The 22,829-nt window shown below is 39.5% G+C and overlaps 1 long non-coding RNA gene across 8 annotated transcripts in view; it reads left to right on the top strand.

Annotated features, from left to right (window-relative positions):
* LOC107212054 overlaps nt 1-22,829 on the top strand; it is a 75,482-nt gene that overhangs the window by 8,611 nt on the left and 44,042 nt on the right. For 7 of the 8 annotated variants that reach the window (XR_004496166.1, XR_004496165.1, XR_001524386.3 and 4 more), the window contains exon 2: nt 7,241-7,283. The exons of the other annotated variant lie outside the window; for it this stretch is intronic. This is a non-coding gene — a long non-coding RNA (uncharacterized LOC107212054). The remainder of the gene's footprint in view (nt 1-7,240; nt 7,284-22,829) is intronic. 8 annotated transcript variants of the gene reach the window in all.

Genomic DNA, 22,829 nt, shown 5'->3' with positions numbered 1-22,829 from the left:
AAAATACCTAACTTAAGCGGGGGGGAGGGAGTGCAAAGCAAATATATTAGGAGTCTGTATGAATAAAAAGTTAAGTTTCCCTTTCTCACTTCTACGCTTCTCCTTTACCAGCGCTGTAGAGACTGAAAATAACTCTGCTCTCAGTGATGTCATCACCATTAGAGGCATGCTGTCAGCTTAATTTGTTTTCTGACTTCAGCAAAGGAAATAGAATCTGACTGCTGACTCACTTGTTAGGTCTGAAGTGAGTAGTTATGCTTATTTCATCTATTTTGACCATGAGTTTTAGTCTTTAAATATTCACCTTCTTTGTAACAGGTACGAGTACACCTATTCATGAAGAAGAATGGAAGTGAAGTCTGAAATGATTTTGCACTTTGTTATCATACAGAAGATGTTGTCAAAAGCAGGAATATATAAGATTTTTGCAGAATTGTCCTACTAGAGTTTTCTCCTTCCATACCAGGCCACGGTGTTCACAAGTTGTTGGTTGTCTGGGATGGTTGAATTGCTACCTTCACCTCAGCTGACACAGTGCCAGTGGTGTCAGCAAGCGATGGTTTGGCTGCTCAGATGCTTTTATTTTTCCTTCCTGGCCTGCCCCAAAATACCTCTTCAAGCTAAAGTGAAAGCGTCTTGTGGAAAATGAGTGTGAAAATGGACCCTCTTTTGGTCATTTTATTATCTTTTTTTTCCCATGTAGCTGTTTGGCAGAATTGCTCCTGCTCACAAAGAATATTTTTGATTTCTACATGACATATCTTATGCACATTATGGGGGAAAAAAAAGGTTAGAGTTTAGTTAGGACTAACAAAATAGCGACAAATGGAGACTGTTCCTGACAGCATACTTTTTTTGCCTCTCCTTCTGTATGTAAGTATCCAGGGGTCACATCCTTAGCTGGCAGAAGATGAAAGGGGCTCTAACTTTTCTGACTGCTTTGCATATTCAGGGATGCCACTGACTTGCCCAAGCAAAATGGAGTTGTGTCCATAATCAAAAGATAAGGTATATTTGCATGCAGTGAATGGCTCTATCTGTTCAGAGCAAGGAAGATCACACACGTGAAATAAGAGTAAGCAAAAATATAGAGATTTTTTAATTTGTGTGGTTTTCCTCAGGATGTTTAAGTAGCATTGCCTTAGTTTCACTTTATTTTTCTGTAAGGCTTAGAAGTTATTTCATATCATATCATATCTAATTTTCTACCTTTAGCTTTTTTGGTTTTAGTTTCTCCTTCTAAAGTTTAGGTTGGAAGCTGCTCCTTTTTAGTTTTTCACCCTTTTGTTAGGATGCAGAAGAAAAACATGCTGCCATGTTTCTAAATTCTCATGGACTCAGTGAATCAATTTTTGATTTGTCACACTTCTAATCATGTGTATGCATCTCTGTAGGGAAAAAAATCAAGGAATTGTAGGAATTGATGTCACAACAACACTAACGATACTCACAGAATCCTAGAACTACATAATCACAGAATGGTTGGAGTTGGAAGGAACCATAGTGGGGTCATCTGGTCCAACCCTCCTGCTCAAGCAAGTTCACCTAGATCTGCCTGTGCAGGATTGTGCCCTGGCAAGTTTCAAATCCCACCAGAGAAGGAAATATTCCCGTGCTCCAAGTAGAAGTCAAGGTAGACAACATCCACTGCCCTTCCCTCATCTACCTGGTCAGTTGTGCCATACAAGGATGTCAGATTGGTCAAGCATGTTTTCCTTTTGGTGAATTCACTCTTCTAGAAGTCTCCCGCTAGATATTAATTTCAATTGTAGAATGTACTTTCTTATAAACAAACTGAAAGCTAATGGCAACATTTAATTTAAATATGAGGTACATGGAACATTAATCTCTTCCAACTGAGAATGTTTTGTGATTCTGTGATTCTGTAATGTACTAGCTCAGAAAAACAATGAATAGAATGATTTCCCCATTGAAACCATAAGTATAATTCAAAGAAATACCTACAGGAGCAAAAATCAATCTGGCTCTTAAACTTCTATTTTAAAATGGGACAGTTCATCTGGTCATAGAGGATTACTGCATGGCATCCTTCAACTTAGGATTTTTCAAAACAGCTTTCTGGTATAACACCATGCATTTAAAAGACATGTGAAGAACTTTAATTTACAGGACCAAAATTTCCATGCTGTGTCATAGATTGGGAAGAACTTCATCTCATGTCCCACAGTGGCATCTACAAAGTTCATGCTTAGTCTTGCCTTTAACTCTCCATGCAGTTTGATGAATTCTTCACCTAAACTGCTCTGCATCCTATAAAACAGCTTATACTCATAGCTTTCAAAAGGCAAGGACCAATCAAATCTCATGGAAGCTTTGTTTGACAAAGAACTGAGTAAACTTTAAATAGAAACCTCAGGTTCTGGCCCAGACGAAGCTCAAGTAAATAATTCCTTATTGTTACTACTGGCAATTATTTAGCTTCTTAAACAAGCTGAAGGAGATTTTAGCTAAAGAAACAATATCTGGAAAATAAAAAAATTATAGAAATAATAAGTAAAGAGCATTGCAAAAATTGTGAACTCAGACTTTTTGATTATATGTGGTTTTCAAGGTGTTCAAAACCATTATTATTAGTACTTTTTCTACCATAAGATTATTCTGTTAAGTATTTGGTGATATTTACAAAAATTGAAATAACAGGATTGTATGTCATGCCTTCATAGAGGTGTGCTCAAACTGAGAGTCTAAAGGCTGAGGGAACGTAAGGAACACCAAAGCCATTTCTATGTTTGATATTGTGTGCATTAGGTGAATGTGCGTATAAAATACAATAAAAGGGAAAAAACGATGGAAGGAAAATTCTTCTTGCTTTATGCATTGTGTAATTCTGCCATAGAAAACAGAGCAAAGCACAAGTTTTCTAAGGGTAGATAGGATCAGGCCCTAGGATAAACTAAGTATTTGTTCCATCCATTGTTCCATTCATTGCTTCCCAGCACATGTACTCATTTGTCCTGCTTTTTCTTGGGTTAACCATTTGTAGCAGCAATATTCAAAACAGTACCTGGGCAGCAGCTGATCTGTATGCTTTATACTTGTCAGCAAAGCAAAAGAAATACAAAACCCAACACAAGTTCAGCATAAGGTAGTTGAGCTTGACTTTTTAGCTGGAGGAAGAAGCTAATACTGGTGTTAATTACACGCCTTTAAAAATGCAAATCTTCATTACAGCTATTGTTGCCAATTCAAGTCAGTTAGATTTACTGTCTGTCACAATTCCTATCTGCAACTGCCTCCATACAAAAGACTGCAATCAAGAACTTGCCAAAATTAAATAGATGCATGCATTGACATGCTTATTATAGCATTTATGATGTATTAAGTGCCAGGTGGATTCATGGACTATGAGAGAATTAAAAATACAGAACAATCTCAGTTTTATGAATTTCTATTGCTTTGTGAAACATATCTAATGCCCTATTTTTCAGAGGCATTGAGATGACATACTTTGAAAAAAACTTCTCTAGCATGGAGCAGCAGGGTTTATTAAAGTTGAGAAATGCTGGTTCTTCTAGCATATCTGCAGCACATTTTTATGGTGAACTTCACTGTCTGAAAATTGTGAAGTAGGATGTGGGCATTATCACTGGCAATTTTGTAATATTGAGACATGCACGGTTAACTTCTAACAGTCTTTAAATCACTCCAACAATAGAAAGATGGTATGCATGTAGCTTACCTGTAGTTGTATATTGTGTCAGTGGCTGAAGATTAACCTGAAAATGTGAGGAAAAATGTCAGTCATTTGAAATTAAGCTCAGTGCTGTATCTGGAGGAGGCTTTCTTCACTCAGACGGTACTTTCTCAAGAGGAGTAACAAATCATGATTTTTCTTGTAGACAAGCCTCTCTTAAGCTTTTCAAGCCTCTGGGCAACCACTGGCAAGGCCGGTGTCTCAGGCTGCTACTCACACACAGACCTTCTTATCACCCTGAATTCCTTGGTGCTAGGGCAATGCAGGTGTGAGAGACCATAGCTGGCAGAAGTCTCTTCTCTTGCAAAAAAATCAGTGTTGTACAAGAAAATTATTCAGACACTATAAGGATTTGCTGGGAATCCTTTAGTGTACTACTAGTGTACTACTTTAGTGTGGTCCCACACAGCTCTACCCCTGATTTTGAACTCTTCCAGAGTGCAAGAATTACTTTACCTTTCTCCTCTCAGCCATGTGTCAGATGCCATAGCAGGAGATGCCCATCTGTCTTCCAGCCCACCACGTCCTAAAGATAACCTTGGATGTCTGGACAGACTTCACAGCAGCCTCAAAGCTGACAGATGCAAGAGGGGTCCAAATGCATCAGGTGAGAGCTGACCCTCACCAATAGAAGCAGATTGGTGACTGCACCTAAATAGGTCAGCAATACGCTGATCAACTTTCACTCCTTAGGCTGAAATGCTACACAACAACAACAACAATAACACCACCTCAAAACCAAATAAATTGAAAAAGTGACTCCTAGTATTTCCAAGTTCCAGAATACTTGCAGTGATATGAACAGGAAGGTTGTGGTCAGGGCAAAGGATGGGAGTGTACCTGAGAGCAGAACTTGGAGAGACAGCTAAGCAAACCACAACACCCAGATAAGCAGATTCAGAGAAAGTCCTACTTCCCTAGCCTTGGAATGAACTCTGTTGTCCTAGTCCTACCTTATTGACCTGCATATCAAATCAGACATGACGGCTGGATTTCTGGGTTTTTCATACACGGAAAAGAGTCTATTAATTTCTAACCGTGATCTTCTTTTAGACAGCAACAACAACTTTTACAGAGATAGTATGGGCTTGTCCCATGTCTGTTCTGGCTTTGCCCATTTCAAAAAGTGAGAAAAAGCTGGCAACTGTAGTCACAGGTTCTTTCCCAAACACTGCTCTGGTCCTGATTTGCCTTCCCATGCTATACTCAGTAATGATCTGAGAAATTATCCTGGAAAAAAGGCTTGTGCTCAGATCATAAAGAAATGCCAATAAACATGTTCATCTTTAATGTTTCTGAGTGAGAAAGGCCATGCTAGGGAGTTTCAATTGTTTCTTTGGTATCTAGGAGAAAGTGTTTTCCTCAGCAGCTCCTCTTAGCCCTCTTGGAGCCATGGCTTGAGTTGTCCCATAGTCTGTATTCTCTCTGGTTCACCAAACTTTAAAGCTATCTCAGGTCTTGGTCTGTCCATACAGTTGTTCCAGGAAGATGAGCAGTAGTCCAGTCCTTATCTTCTTACTAATATCCCTTCCAATCTCTGTTGCTGTCTTCCAGTTCATCCTTCTCAATCCCAACTGGTTTCAGTGAAAACACATCTTATGTGTCTCTTTAGTGTTGGGTAATTCATGGCTGAGGGTTTCAGTATTTACACAGAGTGGGTGAACCTGATTGTCAGTGTGGGAACTTTGGTTTTTACATGTTTGGGTCGGTCAGGGATGGTGTAATCTCAGAGAGAATTGGGAAGATGGTGAAGGAAATGGGACTTACAGGGCTAGCATGTGACAAAATGGCCCCAATGTTTAGGCAAGGGCTGAATATTTCCATGGGAATATGGCCCATGTATCCCAGACTCTGAGTGACCTTTGGGTGGAGACATCAAGTTAGTACTAGAGATCTATTGGAGATAGATGGGATGAATTGCAGTGGGATGTACCTATCAAAATTGCCTTTGACAGATACTTTAAACTTGACGAGTCTGAGCACTAGCATTCAAATTTCTAAAGTTGTATGAATGAAACTATTCCTGCAGAAATATCTTGGAGAAAGGTGTTGTGAGAATGCCAGGTGGGAATAACAGAGAGGATAAGTGCTTTGGGCTGTATTAACTGATCAGAATCAGACTGTGAACTGCTAATGAGCAGTGCTACCTTGAAGCACAGTGCTTGTCAATTGAAGTAATTGTAAGGAAAAAAAGAGATATTCATGCAGGTATAAGTGACTGCCAAAACCTTATCTGGAGTTTTGCGTGCACTTCTGAGCATCAGTGAATGAGTGAGAGGGAATTCAGACTGGAACAGGTGCAGATAATTCATTTCAATAATGGAAAGTGTTTTAGACTAGAGAGCTTGCTCAGCTTAGGAAAGCAAAAGCTGAAAGAGGACTTGGTTACTCACTGTGAATATTAAACAGGTAAAACACCTGGAAGGGAAAGAGCCACTTGTGCTCAAGAACAATACTGGCACAGGAATTTATGGTCTGTGAATAAAACTAGATTGAAAGCTGGGATGGTTTATAACAATCAGAACAATAAGGTTTTGGTTTCTTTGAAACTACAGTGGAAAAAAGGGACGACAGAATATACATAGTTTTAAATCAGAAGTTGGTCAGTTCATGAAAAGGAAGATGCAGGTTGTTTTCCGGCAATACTGAATAGGTAGAACGTGATGCACTGGGAAATTCCATCCAGTCCATTGCTCCTGGGTCAGTCTCTAACCTTTATACTTGGGCAGATATAGCAAGTGCCCCTAACAGAAAAAAATAAAGCTAAACTAAAATTGAAATATGAGCGGCTTTCTGTGGAAGGGGTGAGTGATTATTTAGAACATAATATGCTCCAGTAGATACTAGAATCAAGTTCTTGCTGGTCGCATTCAGGTACTTAGGCATGAGTGCCAAAATGCAAACCTGATTAGATAAAGACAACTAGGGTAAGATAGGGAATAAGAAATAATGCTTTGTGAACAGAGATTACATTACGAATGTGGCCTAACAAACACTATTAACCTAGAACTTTGAAAGCAAAGGAATAAGGCATTAGGGAAGAAATATTTTCTGCATGGTCCTTAAAACTCAAAATACTTTGATATGAGGATTGCAGCATTTCACTCTACTGCAACAAAAGCAACAAAGAACCATACAACTTCTGAGCTCTGAAAGGAAACCTTACTGGTGGCTCATACATATGACTGGAATAAGAAATATTTGATTAGATGGGCCAAATTGTCTGTTCTTAAATTTCTATGATAGTTATTCCTGAGAATTATTGGCATTTCTATCCATATTCCTTCATCCCCCAGAATAAGGATCTAATTTTAGGATCTATGATGCTAAAATTAGTTTCTGGTAATGACAATTTGCAGTGTGAGCCACAAGGATCAAATAGAATGGCCAAGGAAGAATACAGATGGCAATAATTAAACCAACACTCTGCACCTTTATGTTTTTGTTCTGCAGACTACAACTTGATTAAAACACATTTACCACACTCAGCAGCTCTGACAGAGCTCTTATCTTTTTCTCCTGTAGAAAAAGAAGTCTGAAAATCTTTCAGATAAGAAAAGTCTCAAAGGTAAGCCCTTTTCATAATGTTTTACATTTTCGGATCTAAATTTCAGCACTGAAGATTCCAGATGCTATAAAAACATTATTGAAGTGCAACATGATATTAAGGTCATGTCTCACTAGTGCAGACTGTACTGGTTTAGCCACCCAGCCTGGCAAACTTCTGCCATCTTTTTTATCCCCATAATTATACTATTTTTATCCCTGAGTGAGTTTTTTCAGAAAAGCTATTGTTTTCAAGGAAAAAAGGCTCCATTTACCACTATGCTGCAAACTTTTCCCTGCCCCCATAATGCAATCAAATGTGTATTTGCTTTTACAGAACAATGTTTTCATAATCATATATTAAGCAAAGTGTAGTTGTGCTTAATAAAGTGCTGAAGTACAGACGTGATGATTTTCTTAATGAATCACACCCCAAGATGCTGGAGGTTGGGGCACAGAAGAAAGCTGGAAGGTGAGCAGAGGACACTGGTTTTTGGGGAAGCAAACAGGGACTTGGTCAAGGTTTATCTGGCATGATCCCTTATGGAGCTGCTGTGCAGGGGAAGAGTGTCCAGGAAAGCTGGCTGGTTTTTAAAGGTAACTTACTGAGAGCTCAAGAATGATCCCACCATGTGGGAAGACTGAACTTCTGGAGAAGGTCTGCATGGCTAGGTGGGGAGCTTCTCATTGAACTATCTCACAAAAAGGAGGCAGAGAAGATGTAGAAAGAAGGGTAGGGAGTATAGATGGAGCAGTGTTAGAAAGTTAGTGTCAAAATTAGGAAGGCCAAAGCCCAGCTGGAGCTGAAACTACTCAGGAGCATAGACTCTGGGGATGTTAGTTTCAAAGTAAATTCAGGACCCGGGGATGGGTGGAGGAGAAGCACTAGTTACAATGGAGCAAAAAAGGCTTAAGTATTCAGTGCATTTTTTGCCTCAGTATTCACAAGGAAAAGCTGATTTGGAACTGGCATGATGTGGGATGGAGAGGGACAGTCCTTCCTCAGGAGGGAGAGATCAAACAAGGTAGAGACTTGAAAGAAGCTGGATGTACTCAAAACCAGGGGGTAGGGCTAGGTAGGATTTATCTAAAGGTACTGGAGAAGCTGGCCAGTGTAATTGTGGGATCAGTGAAGGGACAAAACATTTTAAAATTATTTTTTCTTTTTAATGGCAAAGCTGCTGTGAAGAAGAAAATGGAACAGGCATGTGAGCAATTTTGATGTAGCTGAGCTATGCTAGCTGCACTGGTATTATAATGAAAGAAATTTCCACAACTGAGTGGGCCATGGGATTTGATTTTTATATCTCTTGTCCTACTTTTATAAGACATTACATACAGCAGCTTTCATTAAGACCTGGGATTTGGTGTTTAATGTTTCTGAAACAAAAATGAAAGATTTGCTGAATTTATCACTGAGGGAAGAGGGAAAAATCCAGCACCAGGTAAAATGGTACTTTTAGAAGCTGGACTTGGTATGAGCTTTCACACCTGGCCAGGTGAGATAAGGTGGTACCCTGGTGAAATACTAATTTGCCATCTGGGGAGGAACTGATGTGAAGAAGAGAGCTCTTACAGCCACTGGACCAAGTCCCAAAGTTTCTGCTTAGATTTAGCCCAGCCAAATCCTTATCCAACTCATGTGGATTCCACATCAGAACTTGGAAATTCACAAGTCATGACTTGTGAATCAAACTGGTTACCCCTCCTCAAAAAAATAAAAATAAAAATAAAAATAAAAATAAAAATAAAAATAAAAATAAAAATAAAAATAAAAATAAAAATAAAAATAAAAATATAACAGAACATCCAGTTTGTGAGTTGTCACTTGTGAATCTTGATTTCCAGTCTGGCATCTGATCTGCCTAAGGCTCCTATCACACTCATCCTGACTCATCCTTCTGTGTGTTCTGTAATACCCAGCTACCAACATTGCTATCTGTGCTTCGCAAGTACTGCCTTCAATAGAGGGGTTGCAGCCTGGCAAAATGGGGGGGAGTAACAACCCACTTCACACTTCCACCTTTCTCCTACAGGGATGACTGATTTGGATGTCTCTTCTCTGCTATCTCCCCAGAATGCATAGAAATATAATCTTTTGGAGATCAGGAGCTCTCTCAAGTTAAAGTATTTTAAGCCAGAGGGTTCGAAAGTGAAGGTGAACAGACAGACAATGTGGTCTGATAATTCCCATCTCCTTCAGAAACCAATATAATTATATAGTGAATATAAGAAGGAAGAGAAAAAAGGAAGCTGAAGCTGTGAGTGAAAGATACCAAAATGTCTCATTTTACTTTTCATTTGAGTCATTAGGTTTGAATAGGAAGTGAGCTGGACCCTAATTCAGCTATGTACATTTCAAATTAAAATATTTAATTTGGGCTATAAGTAGCAAAGTTGTAATTTAAACAGAGGAAAGAAGAGACAATATAAAAGAAACAATGATGCTTATTCCGTTAAAAAAAAAACAACAAAAAAACTGTTTGATATTAATATTTGGGCATCTATTGATGCACTAACAACTGCTTTGAGAAACAAAGGGAAAATGGCTCCTTTGGAGCCAGGTGGCAATATAAAATAAATTACTTGATACACTGGAATAAGTAGAGAAAAGGAGAGAAATGTTTTATTACTAGTTAAGAAATGGTGAAAGGGACTCATTTAAGATTGAATGCATAACCTCAATATTACTGTTTTCAGCTTTCTGTGCTTAGGCAGTTTGCATGTTCTTTGAATGTATAACTTTAAATGAACATAGGGATGATATAGTGTCTGTGTATATACTGAGATAAATTCACTTTCACCTCAGCTATCTGCTGTACATTCTGAATGACTTTAATGAAATGTAATTATTGAAGAGCTTTGGTCTCCTAGTATTTAAGTCTAAAATTTTCTTAGATCTTTTCTAGCGACATCATCCATGTTAACAAATTTTCAACCTTCTTCTTCAGATTCAGCACAGGATGAGCACTTGCTTTGTTAGTCTGACCACACAGTTTTATAACCATTGAGCATTGGGTTTATTAGTCCTTATACCTTTATTTGGCAGTGTATGAGCTAAGCAGTGGTTAAACATTTAATTTGGACAAGAGCTTAAAGTCACGTGAATTCTGCTGGACAAACATGCACCTTCTTGGAGTTGTGCCTAGGGATGCCATGATTCATCACACATATTCAGGCACAAGAAAGAAAAGGCAAAGAGAGAACGGGAGAAGTATTTCTGAAACCAACTCATGTTCCTAAGACCCTGGAGATGGCTCTGGACACCTGCAATGTGCAAATTCTAGATATCTGGACATGAACCAGGCAGGAACTGACTTTACAGCTTAGTTCCTTGACAGGCCAGAGAAAACACGGGCTTGTTAAATAAGCATCCATGGAATTTTTCTATGTCAGGTTTAATGTGCTTAAATTTTCAGGCTGTAATTTAAGAAAAAATCAGACTAGGCATCTTCTACAGAAGGCTGTCCACTGACTGACATCTTCCTTGCTTCTGCTTTTTAATTCCTCGTGTATTTTTCCAAAAATGTATCTCCTGTGTTATTCTTTCCAGATGCATTAGTCAGGGGCTCAGCATCTTCTTATGTCATAATTTATTGCTTAGCTATCACTGACCTTGAACATTCAGAACTGAAAACTGGTTTCCCCTGGCCATGGCAAGGGCAAGGCAAAAAGCCAAGGCCATGGCAAAGAGCCAAGGGTTTCCAAGGGTGGCCAGTGAAGTGGCTGGTCAGGCTTCACAGTTCCTTTTCACCCTGTGCCCCATGCAAATCCTGGCCCTGTGTCTTCCCATAGGTTCTGTTTCAGCTGGGAGGGCAAACACAGGAAAGGAGGCAAAAGAGACCCATGCTCAATTTGTTTGAAGCCTGGCCTCTGTATGCAGATGCCTGATGTGATTTAAAAGCCAAATAAAGACATTTCACTGAGGTCTGCAGTGGCCTGAGCTGGTTTGTGGGCTGCCATACCCCACACAGCTTCCAGTCCTAGGCAATAAGCTGTGAAATCAGCTGAAGCACAGTGTGATTTACAGGGAATATTCACTGTACAGGATGAGTAACTATATATGGTAGAACTTCATAAGCTTACAAAAGCTGATCTTGGTTATGCAGAAAGAGAATGGCTGGGATCTGAAACAGAACTACTAAAAATGCCACTTTCTTGTCTGATTTATAAATTCCAGTTTTGGGCTGTACTTAGAGCTGTAATCAGTGTTTTGAAAGAAGTTAATCCCAGAGCATGAGGAGTGACTAATACTATTACTCTTCTTTTAGATTTCTTGCACAGAGCTTCTCTTTCTGATTAGTAAGAGGAATTCTCTACCCAAAAGTCTCATCTACTTGCAGCCTCTGCTGCTCATAGTCAAGGATTACTTTCATTTAAGAAATTACTTGGATAATTTTCATAATCTGTTCAAAATTTTCCTTTCCTATCTCCTATTTTTTCCCTTGCTTATATTCTTCTCTGTCTTGCACTTCACAGAGGGCTATCCAAAAAAGAGAGAGGTTGCTATGATCTTGTCTCTTCTGCTGCAATAATTTTAGAAGATTTAGTGTGGAGATAGTTTCAAAATTACTCCACTTGTGAGCTTCCAGCCCTATTTCCCTTCTCTAAAGACAAGTATAGCCTCTGTTAAAGAGGCTATCACCTCCATAATCTAGGACTCAGCGATTCAAAAGCAAATAACAAAATCTGAGCTCTTCTGCTGCTCAGGAGTTTTGCACTGGTTTAAACAAAGTTTACAATCAAAATGATGCACAGGCAGAAAACATCCACACATCCAAATCCAGCTTGAGACACCAGTGATTCAGAAAAGGGGAAAGCCTCCTCCTTGTGCTGCTTCTTTCCAAGATATTACCTCGACTGCTTTTAATTGTGTCCCTGTTCATTGCAAGGTAAGGCAGGTACCAATGGCTCAAAGCTTTAGCAGTTCATTGTTGCTTTTCTTTTACTTTGCAGTTTCAGAAGAGATCATTGCATTGGGTTGGGACTTCCCTCCCAGATGGTTGTCTTGTTTCTTGGTAAATTGCTTCGGTCATATCAGGTCTAAAAATAACACTTTCTCTTCCTAAAGGTACTTTCTGAGAAAACCCTCTGTCCTTTGCAGTTCCTTTCTGGGGCTGTTGTAGCATCTCAGGGGGAGGCAGCATGTTTGAGAATGCAAGGGAGTAAAGCTCATCCCCAGAAATGTATTTCAGCCCAGAGAAAAAGTTTCTCAATCCTGATAATTGTTCCTGGAATGGAATATTCCCATCTCTGACCTGTATTTAGTAATCTCTGTGAGCTTAATCTTCATTTGTTCTTTATCAATTTTACATCATTAATTTTTTTGGAATTACAAGGCTTGATGTAGAACATAATTAGAACAGGAGTGTTTTTATAAATGTGAAAGAGCTTTTCATTATTTGATAGTTCTCATTCAGTAGGAGGTAGACAGCTCTGGCTCACAAATGGGTAACATTATTTTTCATTTCTTTCATAAGTAACGCTTAACTACAGTTTCTAATAATACTGTAGCAAAACAGTTTCTAAATATGACAGAGTGTTGAAAAAACTGATGTGCAGGGGAAGTTGCATAATTGGAAAAAATCTTCACTTCTTGTGCCCAACACTTTAATCCATCCATTCAAAGTCTAGAGGTTTCTTGGTCTTTCAGCTGCGCTTATCTGATAAATGAGCTTTTAAAAATAGAGATGGCAGTAAATTCAAAAGAAGTTTCAAACCTCTAAGTACTGGGAGGGCGTAGATAAACTGAGCTTATATTACAAGCAGCTGCTGTGCTAACAGTCTACAAAACAGAAAATAGACCTGAAGTTGAATAATTTATTGAAATATCATAGTATTTGGTTATGGTGTAATCTGTTTCTCCATGTGTTATTCTACCCAACAAAACCTGATTTCAGTTTAAGATCAGTGTCATTATCTTCTGGAAGGCATATGCTGTTACTGTGCCTGCTGACAGGCTGCACACATGTGCTAGGAACCGGCTGTGGCTTTGACAGCTGGTCCCAACTAATTGCCTCCAGCAAGATAAACATGGTCTGGATTTTGATCAGCTACTTTTTAGGATAAGGGACCAATGGAAGGGAGCTGTGCGCTGCAGGAATCCAGGAGACTAATGGGGAAAAGATGAACACTCTAAGGATAATGTATCAAGGCAAAAGTACACATATATTTTGTGCTTATAAAGGTATGTTCTATACTAGCAGTTTAGAACAATCTGTGATTTTACCTTTGCTGCATCCCACGAGAAGTATCTCCTTTCTTGCAGTGCAATTTTATTCAGTAATTGTCCCAAGTCATTAGACATCCCACACAACAATTTACAGTCAGAAATGTGTGAAGAGAAATGCATTGCTTCAGTTTGTGGAAGAATATATACCCCACTTCCACTTGGAATGAAATTCTGATCTGATTTATTTGCAACTGCCCAAACAACCTATTCTTATTATTTAGCTTTCCACATGAACTTGTGTCTTGAAGAAAAATTTGCCTAATTTTTTATACTGCTGTTGCACAAGCACAGACTTGATGGATGCACCTCTCCCTTCTCATGCCAAACCTAAGTGTCAAGAGGAATAACATGAAGAATTCTGAAATTTGTTTTGCACTAGATCTGGGTTTGTATTTTGTGGCATACACTAAACTAATATTCTATTAAGGCAAAGCAGAAAATTCAGTTTTCACTGTGGAATTGTTTTAGTCACATGCAGATTTCTCCCTGATGAGGCTACCATGACTTTTCAACATCTATAAGGAATAGAATTATCACAAGAAAGAACTGAGAGGGGAAAGCTCAAAGAAGCTAGCAAATTTAACTTTTATGTCATTTGAATTTGAGAGAATTAAGTCTCCTGGTTTCCAGCTATCTTGTGGTAGTTCCACTGTTAGCTGCCTTCTGTGAAAACCCGGAATGTTTTCTCCCCAAACCACGTGCTAAGACTTACTCAAGGACAGAGGTGTTAATAAGCAAGATGAAATATCCCTACTCTGGCACAGCACTGAAAGGGTGACACCAGGCTCCCTAGCACGAATGCCAATACATGAGTGCATTCACTGTACAATTACCCTGTTTGTGTGCCAGTTGCAGTAATTGGATATTTGGGTCCACAACTGACTAACTACATTGGTAACTACTCATTGCTAAATTATATATGAGCAATGTATAAAAAGCCCCAGTGTCTAAGAGCCTTTGTTACAGAAACTTTCATTTCGTGAAGGCTCATCCTATTTGAGAAAAACATGCCTATGCACCATGATCTGTCTTTTTGTTCGTTCCTTTTGAATCTGGACAGGTCTGAATCTAGACAGGAAAACAAACACAACTGAAAAGGAAATGAGGCAGTTGTGGACACAGGCTCTTGCTTTTCTATCCTGCTCATCCTCGGAGCTTTTCATGAAGTGCTATGGGAAGTTAAATCAGGAGGTTTTAAATGTCCAGCCTTTAAATGAGCATTCTGACACAGTCTTTAAGTGACAGGTTATTATGACTTTTTTCCTCCTCTCCTGGCCTTTTCACAACTCTCATTTCAGTTAATTTTATAGGAATGAAAGAATGACTTTAAAATGTCCTGACATGAAATAGTTTTGGAGAACTGAGCCTTGGGAGTGGCAAACCCATGAAAAGTCAAATTGCCCTAAATGGCCACAGCATGGAGAGTTAAAGGAGAGTTACCAGCAGGACCATATTTTTCACCTGAGAGCTCTAAATGGAAGCAAATGAACTAGTAGTTTAGTATACAGCGCACTTGTTTCTTACCTACAACCAGTAACCTAGATAATAGAGGAAAGGAAATGTAACAAACAATGCTGCCTGATGTTGAATAGAGTTTCAGACATTTTAGAAGGTTTCAGACTGGTTTTGAACATTAATAAATGAGCAGAATTACTGGATATGTAGGCAAATATGCTACATTCAGAATGATTCTTTGTGGTTCTGTAAGGATAATGAATTTCCCATAAATTTATCAGAGTTGTTTGAAGGAGTGAACAGCCATGCTGATATGGAGATACAGCTGATGTGGTCTCCTTGGATTCCTAAAAGTCACTTGACAAGATTATTCACCCCAAGAGGTGAATTCACCCCAAAGGGTCTTAAAGAAGTTAAGACTGGGATGAGATGGACAGTGATGACATGAATAGGCAACCAATTAAAATAAATTACTTTTCTCACCAGAGGGAACTTAACACTGTGGTCCCATAGGGACATATCTGATGAGCTCTGCTCTTCATTACATTCACAAATGAATGGAATATGAAGTGACAAAGTTCAGTGACTGTTCTGAACTCTTCTTTGTCTCAAAAACAAAAGCTAGCAAAGTTTGAAGAGCTGCTGTAACGTCTTGTGATACTGAGTAACATGGCAGAGAGGGGAAAGGGAACATGTGAAAAACTAAAAAGAGCTCACAAAAAGAATTCTCATTTAATATATTTGCAGTCTCTGAAGAAGCTACTATCAGCTAGTACAGAGATTCTGAAGTTATAATAGCAAATTATGCAGGAATACCAGCACAGTCCTTAATGGCAGCCAGTGTAAAGCAAATTACTAGGGAAGGGGAGGACAACAGTGCATAAAACAATATTAGACTACAATATCTTGAAGGCTGTGGACATTTTTTAGCCTTCATATCAGTGTACATGTATATATATATATATATATATATATATATATACACACACATATATATGTATGTGCTTAGAGTACTGTTAAATGACGAGGAAAACTGTGGGTAAAAAGGCTCAATACAAAAAAATCAAATGTGGAAGGACTCTAGCTATGAAAAAGGTTACCTCAGAGGAAATATGAAAGAGAGCTGTAAAATCATGTATGGGATGAAGATCAATAAGGAAGGATAATCTCACTCTTCTAAAATAAGAGGGAGCATCCAAGGAAATCACTAGGCAGTAGCTCAGCTGTAGATCCCAGACTTGGGGATATATGAAGTACTAAAAGCTTACATTGATTCAAAAAGTGAGTAAACAAATTAATTAACATAAAAAAAACCCCAAACCCAAAATGAAGTAAAACAGAAACTCCTATTTAATGCTGAGGTAAAGTAAGAGATGTCTCATTAGGAGACTTTGGCAATGCCTCTCCAGCGGTTCTTTTTGGTAACTAACTTTTAACAAGTATTACACATTGACAATACTTACCTTTTCTTTGGCACATAGTTGCTATGGAAATAAGCAGTAACTTGGCACAGACCTCTATGAGAAACTCCAGATCAGTGAGAGTCAGAGACATTTCATGAATGAATTTAATCTTGAAACCTGCACACACAATTCTTGAGCTGACAGGAGAATAGTTTTAGAGTAAATAATACATATCAAAACCAATCATTGTGTATGGGAGGTTTCACTATTGTTGAAAAAAGGCAAGTGTCCCAAAAGGGAAGGTAGAGGGGGAAAAAAAAGGTGTGCAGGTTATTTTTAAAATAAAATAATTGCCGACTTTTGCAATTGATGATTCATAAAAGGGCTTTTTCTTTTGTAATGTATGCAAGGAAGCAGTTTTTTGTCTGCCTTGTTCTGACTTTCGGATTTTATTTCTGTTTATTTTGCTTTTACATCATAATGCCATGATATTCTTGATCCAGGTTTCAACAGATGATTCCTACTTAGCATGTACTTGAAGTACTTTACAGAAGTTCTGATTTTTTTTTTTAATATTATCCTTATTTCAGCATTATCTTTATCCTTTTGAATTCTGAGAGCCCTCAAAGAGTCACATTCACACACTCATATTGGATGCACTGGCTCTGAGAAATGACAGTTTCCCTTCAGATTGCCATCTCAATGACTCAGCAAGCATCTTCAGATGATCAAAATGAGGATGGCACAACCTAACGCCTGGAAAATTTGCAGACTGTGAAAGTTATTTAATAAGTTTTAAAACTGGAAGCAGGTATGTGATAGCATTGCAGAGTTACTAGTAGATGAAGTTTCTGACAATAAATCCCCAACCCTGTGGTTTTTTTCCTTTGTCTTGGGGGAATCATCTTTTTTGTGGATATGCTGCTCAAAGTACTGAAGTTCTGCCTTATAGCTCTGGCTTCTGTCATGAAAGTGCCCTGACTAGTCTGTCTGTCAGTCAGCTTGGTGGGTGAGAGAACCACATCTTGCAATACCTAAAAGCTGGGGTCTTCAGGAGTCAAATACTTCTTCTGCATTCACCCCTTGAATACACACCAAATATGTGCAGGTTCCCTTGTTAAAGTTCCTGAGGAATCTACCACAGCTTTTGTAAAGTGTTAACATGCAGGGATGTGCTATAGTTACATACCCAGAAAAAGGAAATGAGAATGATAAAAATAAATACCAAGGAAAGCAAGAGTTCTGTTTCTGATTGAGTTCACAAAATATATAGTCACCAGTAGCATTTAAGAGCCACCCATACACAGCTGCAGATGTTAAAGACAGTTAACACTAATAGTGAGATTGGAGGGCAAGTGAAAAAATGGCATCTTAAAAGGCAATTTACAGCCTACCAAGACTGATTCTCCTTGTACCTGTTGTACTCCAAAGATAACTCATATTGCCATTGCTGTTAATATTAAAGGCATAATAGTTATAACTTGGTGTAAGTTGTACCCATGGTCTGGTGAGGGGCAGAATCTGGAATGGTTGTTGACTGCTGATGGTTTTGGTGCCCTGGTACGTATCTGCTCACTGTTCCTGCCCTGAAGCCAGTCTCGGACTCCAGCCATCGTGGAGATGGCCTAAAATGCAGAAGGAAATGACCTGACACAAGCTATACCTTTAGATCAAGCATGACCAAAGGGACCCGGTGTTTGCTTTTGGGTTAGTATGGGGTGCAGAGTGCTTGCTGCTCTTGGGATACACTGGCACAGCCAAGCAGCACAGCCCTGTTTGTGGCTCTGTTGCCAGGATGTCCTCTCCATGTGCTGTTCCAGTAGCCCCAAACAGTTTCACTTCAGGAAGCCAAGGTTTCACAGTTCAACTTTCAAAAGTAACCCAACAACAAAATAGCTCACAGATTTAAGCTATTCTTTTCCCCTTGGTATCCTCATACTTTAAATGTAGAATTTAAAAGCCTTTTTAGTTCTAGGTCTGTGTGTGCACGCAACTTTTCTCAACTTGCTTAAAAAGTGCATAGGAAATCACACAGCAAATAATATAAATATGTCAGCAGATTCAGGATCATGAAGCAGTATTTGCCAGTTTTGTTTAGCTTAGAATCAGAATCAAGCAGCATGACTTCTTTTTGCACTTGATAATCTTGGAGAAACAGCCCTGCACAGTAATTAAGCTCATGTACTCAGACCTCTATCTATAACTAGCATTAGATTCTGCTGAAAATCCATTATGAGCTGAATTTTCATCTATCTTTTAAATATGGGAGAAGGAGTAATTCCTTTCTGGTTTTAATTCATCCAGGCAGCACCAGTCTCAGCAACTGCAGAGCAGTTATCAGAACAGAAAATCAGTGTTGGCAGATGTCAGACTTGTGGCTTTCATGGGTACCATCTCCTCTCTGAAGCAGTCAGCATGGCACTATAGTGTTCTGTGCCTTGGTGGGGTGGAGTGGAAGTTACTTGGACTAAAAGCCTTTTAACAAAGTCTGTGACATATAATATTTGTGTGTCATGTGCAATCTCTATGAAAAGCCAAATTAATGGTAGAGATCGATGACATAGTAAGAGTATGTACAACTAAAATATAATTAGTAGCATACAGGATCAGACTAAGGAATGTTGTAATAACAAGGAAGTGCTTTGAACACTTGAGATAATTTTCAACCCAAGATAAGCCATGAATACTTTACCTGTACATGAACAGGTCTCTAGGAGCTGATCATGATGCACACAAATAATTTTCCATGTCAATTAGGGAACTGGTAGAAAGAACCAGTAGCTCAAAGATCAACATCAAAAGAAACCTTGAAGTATTAAAAGCAACAATTTCCAGGTAAAGCCTGAGTATCTCATTTGTACTGAGGAAGGAGTGTAGGAGAGGCTGGCATTTAACTCTTGGGGTGCTGCTGGAGCAGTTGAATGCTGGACTTTAACTGACTGAGTCCTTCCTAACTTAGAAATCATAGATGAGGGACACAACCATGGCCTTGAAGCAATCTGTTGGTGAGCAGCCTAAGCCAGGTTAGAACCTGCTTAATCGCCTCCAGGAACTTCTCCAGTTTTGCAGCAACAACATCAACCTTTGGCTCTTCTAGAACGACTTGGAAAGAGGCAAGTCAAGAGTAAAACCAATGGGTTTGGTTTGTACTCTTCTTCTGGAGGCAGTAAAGCCTGATTAGCCAGCATGCACTTCCACACAGAGATGTGTTTAGTGGAGACGTGTCAAAACAGTAGCACTGGTCTGGGCTGGGGAGGAATTTCAATTCAGCAAAAAGTGGGTATTTGAAAGACACTTTAGCTTCAGGCAGGCCTTAACTCACCACTATGACATCTCTATTGGATAGTAGGAATAATTACTTTTCTCTAAGCATTCAATATTTCTGGTTTTCAATCATGGCCTGAATGCTGTGGGGATCTTACTACAAACTCCACTACTAACAGTTTATGTGACACTTGCCTAACTGAAAGACCTCATTAATCTGTTAGCAGATTATAATTGGACAAATCTGCTGGATCTGTCAGGAAACTCCAGCTCTGCAGCTGGAGCAGAGACAGGCTCCGCTGTGTAGAAGAACTCATTGTTTCAAGGTGTTGGCTACGGCATCCGGGCTCTAACTCTTGACTCTTTGTAGTTTAAACATCTCCTTTCCCAGAAGAGCGATGGCAATGTGAGCTTCTGGCTTGCAGCTGAAACCCTCAGAAGCCACAAGACAAAATGCAGACATGCTTTGTAGAAAACTTACACTCCTGCTTGTACCACACCTAAGATGAAACTTGAGGGCTTACAGAAAGCACAGGCTGATTCTCCCCTCATGGGGCAGCTAAAGAGAGAGTCTTTCCCCATCCCACATAGTGAGGTATGATTGCAACTTCTTTTCCAGCTAGTATAAATTTCCACAGGAACAGATTGTGTATAATTGCATGATCTTTCCCTTGCTGTACAAATGTGGTTCCCAGAAATGGGTAGATGTAAATTTGTATGCGGTGGTGTTGCAAAATAAATAGCTCATTGCTTTTTAACTTTTGGTGGTTTATTTGTAAATAATTATTTTTTTTTTAGAATCCTGTTGATAATTTAGTAGCAAAACTGTAGCATGGTTTGGCTTGTTACCGGCATCTCTCTGCTTTTCTAAGAACAGTAACAGCCACAATCAATTCCTTAAAGATGAAAACATGGCTTGCCCTTTGAGTTATGTTCTGTCAGTGATGTTAGAGTTTCATACCTTTAAATCCCTCTGAATGCTTGATGGATATGCTTAATAGACATAGCTCACTGCCACAGTTCTTACCATAGGTGAGCTTCATTAGCCCATCCCAAAATTAAGAAATAAATTAAATAAAGCTGATTAATGCCCAGCACAGCTCAGACAGTCCAACTGCAGTGATTTAACAAATTAAAGCTCTTCCTGTTCCCTCCAGACTGTCTGTTTATGAATGTTTCAGCCTAGCTGAGGGCCTGTCCCTGCTTCACAGGCATTTCATGAGTATGAATGAATGTGTGCTGAAATCCTCAGGGATTCCTCGCATCTTGGTGCCACTGGCAAAATTTTAATGAGAGAGTCCCAGTATGGAGGAAGGCATTGGAGCTGTAGTGGATATTAGCTGCTCACGGGTTAACACAAGGGATTTCTTTCCCACTGTTTAGATTACAGCACAAATTACCAAATGTATCAAAATGCTTTAGTTCTGCCCTAGTATTGAAATGGTTTTAGCTCAAAACCTCAGTGTTAATTTCCTTTTATGCAAGTTGAGACACGCTTGGCCCGGACGGCAGAAAAACTGCTGCAATTGAGTTACACTTAAGCTGAGGAACAATAAAATGCCAAGCGTTTCATAAGCCAAGAGACCACACACACACTCTTCCTGCTCAGCAGAACAAAACCAGCAGAAAAGTGCCCTTTTTTCTAATACTTAGTGAAGCCTCCCAGGTGCAGGGAAAGCAGGGGCAGCCCATTGAGCTGCCAGCCCAGGGCTGGCATGAGCTCCTCCCTGAGCCTGGGTAAAATGCACCCCAGCTCCATGACCTCAGCAGACCTGCCTCCCTCCCTGAGGGGATGGGGCACTTCACTTCTTCTTGTACTAATTCCTGCTGCCCTCCTGTGCTGCCTCTTCTCTTGGTAGCCAAGTTCCAGTGCTCTTTGTGGGCAGGCCTACATTCAGCCTTGGGAAAATTGGCAAGTGACAGGAATAGAGTTTCCCATCATTCACTGTTGGCAGTCCTTCCTTGTCCCCATCATGTCCTACGGTGAAGCCAATAAAATGCAGCTAGGGTCCACACTCACTGCAAAGTCACAGAAGTGTCATGGAAAGCCTCCCCCCACATAAGGATTTTCTTCATTTGGTAAATTATGGCCTTGAAGAGGGCATATAAGTTGTATACCAGCATTTGGGCTCTAATTACTTCTCCAGTGCCTTGTGCAATGACACTAAATCACCCTAGTTAAGTAAGAAGCAGTTAAGTAGAACAGGTTTTTTTTTTTTATAGTTTCATTGTAATGGTAAAGGCTGAAAAAGAAACAAAATCACTGTTGCTTATATATGTGCTTCCTGTAACATTGAATGTATACCTGTGCAACCTTCTGATGTCCTGGGGTGGAAATTTCAAAGCTGTTTTAACTTAATTCCCTGTCAAGGAAACTTCAGAAGAGTTACAAAGGGACAGCTGCCTCTCTCAGGTCTCTTCCAAGGTTCCATTTCACTGGGGAAAGTCTCCCAGGCCTCTTCTGCAGGTGTTACCATGTTGGCAATGGTGGTGATGGCACTTGCCCAGAGATGTACTCTAAAGTCATGGGGTTCCCACTGTGGCATATGGACCCTCTCTGAGGACTTTCTGCCTCTTGTAATCAAGAAGTAAACAACACTGTGTGCATCCTATCTGGGGGTTTGAGGCACAGCATGGCCAGTGACGCCACATGTGAACTCCTGCTGCTGTGACCATGTCCTGGTGGCTACAGGACCTGTGTCCTGGTGGACACCAGGCAATGGTCCCAGCTGCTCTCTCTCTTTCCACTTCTCTGCTTGCAAAGTGTGAGAGTCACCTGGCAATAGGCTTCTGTCAGGTAGTCCTTCTTACAAATCCTGTCTTCTTCACGAGAACACTGATGTACAAAACGTGGCTTTGAAGATCAAAAATACATTTGGTTAACCCTTTTGGTTGGTACAGATGTGACCCAGAAGTAAATTACATGGCAAATTTCATTCAACAGCTAGCTGATCAAGTGAGGAAAAGGGCAATGCTTCTGGGTTTCAGTTTTATGTTCTTTTGTTGCTAAAAGGAAAGCTGAGGAAGATTTGCATCAGCTTTTTGTTTGAGGAACCATAACACAGTGGGAGTTACAATTCTCATCATCAAACCCATTTAATTTTAAGATGATAGAGGTAATCATGGGAAGCAATTTTCACTTTGCAATATTGAATTACTCTTATATCTGTGTAAATGCCTGGATCAAGCACCTTTTTGAGAAACGATCTGTCAG

The sequence above is a fragment of the Parus major genome, chromosome 1 (assembly GCF_001522545.3).
Source record: "Parus major isolate Abel chromosome 1, Parus_major1.1, whole genome shotgun sequence".
NCBI lineage: Eukaryota > Metazoa > Chordata > Aves > Passeriformes > Paridae > Parus > Parus major.
Note: the sequence above shows the minus strand (reverse complement) of the source record. Positions and strands in the feature narration are given on the sequence as shown.